Below are 7074 nucleotides of genomic sequence, written 5' to 3'. Positions count from 1 at the left end.
GTGTGTGTGTGTGTGTGTGTGTGTGTGTGTGTGTGTGTGTGTGTTTATCTCACAGCTGAAATTTATAGCATATGCAAGACACACATAGGAATATCTGTGAGCTAGGGCATGCCTATTAGCACAGACCCAAGTGATGTAAATTGTACCAGTTCAAAACTAGGCAATATGATTCAAGATAATCTATCCCTCTCAGGCAAACTGCCTCCCTACTTTCTCTTCTCAGGTCAGAGGAGTCATTTGTTGCTGGCTGTTTCAAATGTAAGTCAAGATATATGCTGCACTGCCAGAAAGGGAGTATATCTAAAGTTTTACTTACTCTTTCTCTGTATCTACCTGTCTGAGTGACATACAGTAAATGCTCATTTGTAAGTAGGAATGATTCATGCTAGAACTGAAAGGTCTTCTATCCCCTTACTGTGTGTAATTCAAGTGTCAGCCTATGCCAACAACAGAAAACCTGCTTTTTAACAAGAATATCAAATGATTGTCTCGCACTCTATTGAAACCCAGATATCATTCTGACTTGTTCACATTTATGGAATTGTAACAAGGTGCTTGTTTCAGGGGTGGCCGCGGCACCCCCAGGTGGCTACTCAGCTCTAGCTTGTTCCTGTTTATTCCAGGAGCTTTAGTTAAAGCGTGCCCGCCGCCATTTGAAACATGGGGACACTGACTACACGTGATACATAGGCTGCTGGAGTGTGCTAATTAACACACTGCAGCAGACTCACAGCAGGGTCGATTAATCAAGTCTGTTATGCTATGTGCTAATTAGCATGCATCAGAGCAGAGCTCCATCATGTGTGTAGGTGCCCCTGCTTTTGAAAATTGTCACAGGTGATTCCTGATTTGGCTTGTTACAGACAGCCTCAGGGTGGCCTCTTGCTTCTCGGCCTGTAGGGTTTCTGTGAAAGCCCCCGGCTCCTGTTGTTGCTGTCGCTGCTGGCTCTGGGGTGAGTGTTTGATCAAATCTTTTCCTCCTTTAGTCTGTGCCCAGGTTTGTCTGGCTGGCAGACCCTAGGTTTTGCTCCCCCCTCCCAGTAATGGGGTAGGAGCCCCATTACAAGAATTATATAAAATATCTGAGGCTGCTATAAAAACTATGTCTGGCCAACACCAACACCACCGCAAGATCCCAGCCCCAGAGCAGCTCCCCACCCAGCTGCACACCCTGCCAGCACTGCTGGGGCAGATCTCTATGGAAACCCTAGCCCTGCACTGTCATGGCTCTGCCCACTCCTGGGATCTGCATGGAAACTGGCTGCAGTGATGGAGGCAGGGGCTGCTTGGAAATGGAGTCTTCTATGGTCCCAATCTGGCCTTCAGGGTGGACGTTACCCACTCTGATCTAGATTTTTAGAGCACATCCAGGGCATGGAGAACGACTGTCCATGGCATAAGCTATTCCGCATTCACCACAAAGGTAACAATTACCATGCATCAGCAGTGAGCCTCAGCTTGTTAACAAAATCCTAAATAGGAACATTTTCAACCTAGCAGTCACTGTATTAAACTAAGCCATTCTAGCCCCTGGACAACATCCAGCACAGCTCATGCTGTTTCCAAGAAGTTCCCAGGGGGCACAGTGATATAAAGTACAAGACAGTCAGCCAGCAGTACTTCTTAGCTCTTAATATCTGTGCTGACATGAAGGGCCATCCAATTCTGTTGAAATCATGAGTAAAAGCTACAAGAATCCTAAATGGAGAGAATGCAAACAATATTACAGTAAACCTTCCTTGGCTTTGGAAACAGACCATGTATTTTCCACTTCAGGTTCCACATTCAAAATGACCTTTGTCCATATAACTAGTGTTGGGGTCAGGCCCATCTTACATACTGCATGTAGAAGCAGAGCAGTTATATCTAGCACTCTGATTTTTCCACTTAATCCCACTTTAATGAGACTTTATTACTGTGTCTCAAGAGATAATATTATAAACCTAGGTAATTAAAAATAGATCTAAAAACATAATCTTATTTAGCATTCTACATCCAAGTAAGATCAATTTAGGGTCAGGAGATTGTCAAAGGCTTCTCTCCAAATTAGATAAATGCAAACAAACAGGGAAAAGTCTGCATTAAAACACTTAGCATGTCCTTTCCCTTTTCAAACTAAACTCTTAACTCTTTTCAAGTTTTAACATTTTCTCTGTTATTGAAAGTATCAAATAGTAGTAGTGGAAACATGGACAAACAGCTAAGGAGGAGAATAAAAGTATTGCTCAGGCATGCAGGGTTGAAATCAGAAAGGCCAAAGCGCAGTTGGAGTTGCAGCTAGCAGGGCACGTGAAGGGTAACAGGAAGCATTTCTACAAGTATGTCAGCAACAAGAGGAAGATCAGGGAACATGTGGGACGCTTACTGAATGGAAAAGGCAACCTAGTGACAGAAGATGTGGAAAAAGCTGGAGTACTTTTTTACCTCAGGTTTCACAGGCAAAGTCAGCTCCCAGACTGCACCAGGCAGCATGGTTTGGGGAGGAGGTGAGCAGTGACAAACGAATGGGTTAGGGATTATTTAGAACATCTGTTTGTGTACAAGTCCATGGGGCTGGATGAGATATACCTGAAGGTGCTAAGGGAGTTGGCTGTTGTGCTTGCAGAACTACTTGCCAATATCTTTGAAAACTCCTGACAGTTGAGAGAGGTTCCATATGACTGGAAAAGGGTAAATATAGTGCCCATCTTTAAAAGGGATAAAAGGAGGATCCAGGGAACTACAGACTGGTCAGCCTCAACTCAGTCCCTGGAAAAATCATGGAGCAGGTCCTCAATGGATCCGTTTCTAAGCACCCAGAGGAAAAAATAATTAGGAGTCAGCATGGATTCACCAAGGGCAAGTCATGTCTGATCAACCTGATTGCCTCCTATGGATGAGATGACTGGGTAAGTGGATGCAGGGAGAGCAGTGGACATGATATACTTTGATTTTAGCAAGGCTTTATTATGGTCTCCCACAACTTTCCAAGCAAGCTAAGGAAGTATGGGTTGGATGAATGGAATATAAGGTGGGCAGAAAACTGGCTAGATCATCAGGTATCCAGTGGAGTGCCCCAGGGGTTGATCCTGGGACAATTTTTGTTCGATATCTTTATCAACAATGTGAAAAATGAGACAGAGTGCATCCTTAGCAAGTTTGCAGATGACACCAAGCTGGGAGAAGTACTACATATGCTGGAGGGTAGGGCTTCAGGGTTCAGAAAGACATAGACAAGTTGGAGGATTGGATCAAAATAAATCTCATGAGGTTCAATAAGGACAAGTGCAAAGTCCTGCACTTAGGACAGAACAGTCTCATGCACAGGTACAGGCTGGGGGCTGACTGACTAGGCAGCAGCTCTGCAGAAAGGGACCTGGGGTTTACGGTGGACAATAAGCTGAATATGAGCCATCATTGTGGCCTTGTTGCTAAGAAGGCTAATGGCATACTGGGCTGCATTAGTTGGAGCATTGCTAGCAGATCATCAAGGGAAGTGATTGCTCCCTTCTAGTCAGCACTAGTAAGACCACATCTGGAGTAGTATGTCCAGTTTGTTCCCCCTCCCCCAACAGAAAGGATGTGGGGACACTAAAGAGAGTCCAATGGGGGGCAATAAAAATGGCTAGGGGGCTGGGGCACGTGACTTATGAGGAGAGGCTGAGGGAACTGGGCTTATTTAGTCTGGAGAAGAGAAGACTGGGGATGGGGCAGGAGAGATTTAAAGCAGCCTTTCACTACCTAAAGGGTGGTTCCAAAGAGGATGTAGCTAGACCAGGAGCTGGCAATTTTTTCAGGCAGAGGGCCACTTACTGAGTTTTAGCAAGCCATCAAGGGCTGCATGACAGGCAGCCAGGGGCAGAGAAATATTAATTTTCTAAATTTTTTAGGGGCCCCGCAGGCTGGATAGAATGGTCTGGTGGGCCACATCCAGCCTTTGGGCTGCATTTTGCCACCCCCTGAGCTAGACTGTTCTTAGTGAGAACATCTACACATGCATTTGATCCTGGACCAGTTTACTCGAGAGTAAACAATTTGTGAGTAAATCCTCCTGGGCAGGCATCTACACATATAGGGATGCAGGAGCAGATTTGCTGCTATTGGGCATTTTTACACACATATGTGTTGCAGCACCAGGTGCTTTGAAAGGTGCCTGGTGCTGCAACACATGCAGTTGTATAAGTGGCAAAATGTACATCAGCGCTGAGAAAATGGCAGCAGCACGCTTTTGAACTAAAACACCTCAGAGGTGCTTTAGCTCATCAAAAGTGCACCACCGCCATTTTGTGTGTGTGTTGACACACATTTCACCACCTATACAACTTCATGCAGCACAGTGAAGTTCACCTTAGTCTGCTCTGAAGCGGCAGATTTCTGGCACATTGCTGGAAAAACAGTATGTGTATAAATGCTCAATGGCAGCAAACTGCGCCTGCTTCTTGGAGCCCTGCAATGGGCCCCTGCCACCACCAGGGGCAGCTCTAGGCTCCCCTGGGTGTTAGTCCATGAGCTGGCAGGGAGCACTGGGCCAGGAGACAGGTGTCTCTTGGATAGCAGAGGCAGGTTAAGATTCATTAGGACCCTGGGCAAACAGAAAATTGGAAGCCCCCAATATCCCATTATAAACATGAATGTATCAAAAGCATTAGTAAATAGATCTGTTAAATGTTTAAATGGTGCAATAATAAATAAAACTGCCCAGAGCTGGGTGGTCTTTGGGCCAGGCTCTTAGCTACCTTCAAGTGTCACATGACCTGCAACCCAACCCACCTGTAATTTGCGTGTGTGTCTCTGTGTCTCTATGTCTGTGTGCCTGCCTCTCATTCCCAAGCCATAGCCCCCTCCTCTCCCCAGCCCTAATATTTCTACTCACCCCTACCTGCTTCTCACCCATTGTCTTGTGGCATTTTCATTGCCTGGCCTTCTTGCATATTGGCTTCTCGTGTAGCAAAATCTCCAGTTTTTCTTTTTTTTTTCCTTTTAAAATGCATTCCCTCTCCTTCCCCAACCATTTCTGACTTTTTCTCTCCCTCTCTATTTCTTATAGATAAGTATAAGAAGCTAAGATGTAGGATAAACTTTAACATTTTATCTTAGGTAGTAGGTTTTATTTTTCTCTCCCCTCTGCAAATAAGTGCCCTGCTATTTTGATATAATGTTATAAGTGATAATTATTCTGTTTGTATTGATTTTTTTTTTAATGCTTTTATATTGTGTGATTACTGTTTTAGGCCTATATATGTAAGTTAGCATAAGTCATGTCAAGTTTTCATCTTGTAATGTTAAGCCTCCATCTTATCCTCATGCCTGGTTGTGTAATCTATGACTCACACCTACTCCTCCTATGTAAATTGGTTCCTGAATGAATGGGGATAAATGAGGGTGCTTGAGAGACAATGGCAGTAGGTCTAAAAATAGCTCCCTCTGAATGACCAAACCATCAACACCAATACCTGGACCAATAACCCAGCCCTTGGAACCACCCTCAGCATTCAAGAAACAAAAGATGAGGCAACTCACCATTGTGCCAAGGTTCCACATGCTCAGTAAGAATACCTGGAGCCCTCTGGAACAGGACTGGCCTTGCCTGGACAGGCCGTCCCCATAGGAGATCATAAGTAGTCTGCCCCATAAAAAGGGTTAGTTAAGACTGACTTTTTGGGACGCCCTCTCCATCTGGACCAGCACCATGCCACACCACCTATCCCACCCAGAGGCCCTGCTGGTGACCCCCCCCCGGACAACATCTACTGCACAAAGACCCCATTCCAGCCTGGATAGGTAGCTATCACACCCCAACCCCTCTTCAACCAAGGACTTGGACTCTGCTTTTCTTCCCTACCTGGACTCCAGCCCTTCCACTGAGTCTCTTTCTCCTGCTGCCATTGTGAGTGCTTGTGTGTGTGTGAACCAATAACTTCATGGGGCTGTGTAGTGTATTGTCTGTTTAATAAAACTGTTATTTGGACCCCTGAGTTAGGTTTTGCTTTGCTGTGGTTCAGCCCTGCTCCTCGCTCCTTTAACTTCTGTCTCATTTCTCCCTCTCTTGCTTCTGGCTCGCTGCCACCCCCAACACCTGTCCTGAGCTCCTCTCTGCCTCCAACCCCCCTGTTTCTTTGCCACTGTCTTATCCCCACTGCCTTTTCCCCTGAACAACCAGGTTTCTGCCTCAGTTTCTTTCCTGGCTGTCTCCTCCTTGCTATGACTTATCTGCCTCCCACCCCCCAATATCTCATTTGTCTGCTTCAGTTTCCAGCCCCAAGCTCCCAGATTTCTGTCTATCTCTCTTTCCTGGCTGTCTCCTCCTTGCCACCAGGCTTTTTTTCCCCTTGCACCAGTAACCCTGGGGCCACTTGATCTTAAGTAAACCCAAGCCTCAGTTCCTCACTGACTTCTCTCTAATCCCAGTTCTGGCAACTTTCACTTCCTACACTTTAACTCTCTCTCTCACCTTAACCTTCTCCCAGGTACCCCAAGCACACACTGCACCATCCAGGTTAGGAACTTAGCTGTGTGTATGTGTAGGTGGGTTATATGTGTGTGAACTGATGAGTGTGTGTGTGTATATATATATTCATTGTGTGCATGATATATGAATTAGTGATCTGTGTATGTGTGCTGAGTGTGTGGGTATGGACAATTGATTTTTGTCTAACTTTTGGGGTGTATAATGTATGTGCTTGAATTGGTGACAGGTATACATGTGCCTCAGTTGGTTTGGATGTGTATGTGCCTGAATTGGTAGTGTGTGTGTATGCACCTAATTGATTTGTGTGTTTGAATATGTGCAATTGTGTCACATATTGCACATATACAATACAAGACTGGTAAAGCCATTACTATAAGCTATCTTTTATTAGACCAACTATAATAGTTAGAAACATTCTGTACCTGAAAGCTTACAATAAAAACTCCCTTGTTCAGGCAAAGAGGGCATCTGCAGGTGTTTTGAGCTCTTCGTGGATGAGCAGGAAGGTGGAGGGAGGGGAATGTTGACCTGCATCTGGAGTCCTTGGGTAGATGTGATATCTTTTACTAGACCAACTAAATAGTTGCAAAAAGGTTATTTGCAAGCTTTTGGACACTCACATCCTC

The sequence above is a fragment of the Crocodylus porosus genome, unplaced genomic scaffold (assembly GCF_001723895.1).
Source record: "Crocodylus porosus isolate Cpor-Errol unplaced genomic scaffold, CroPor_comp1, whole genome shotgun sequence".
NCBI lineage: Eukaryota > Metazoa > Chordata > Crocodylia > Crocodylidae > Crocodylus > Crocodylus porosus.
The sequence above is the reverse complement of the archived record's forward strand: the minus strand, read 5'-3'. Positions refer to the sequence as shown.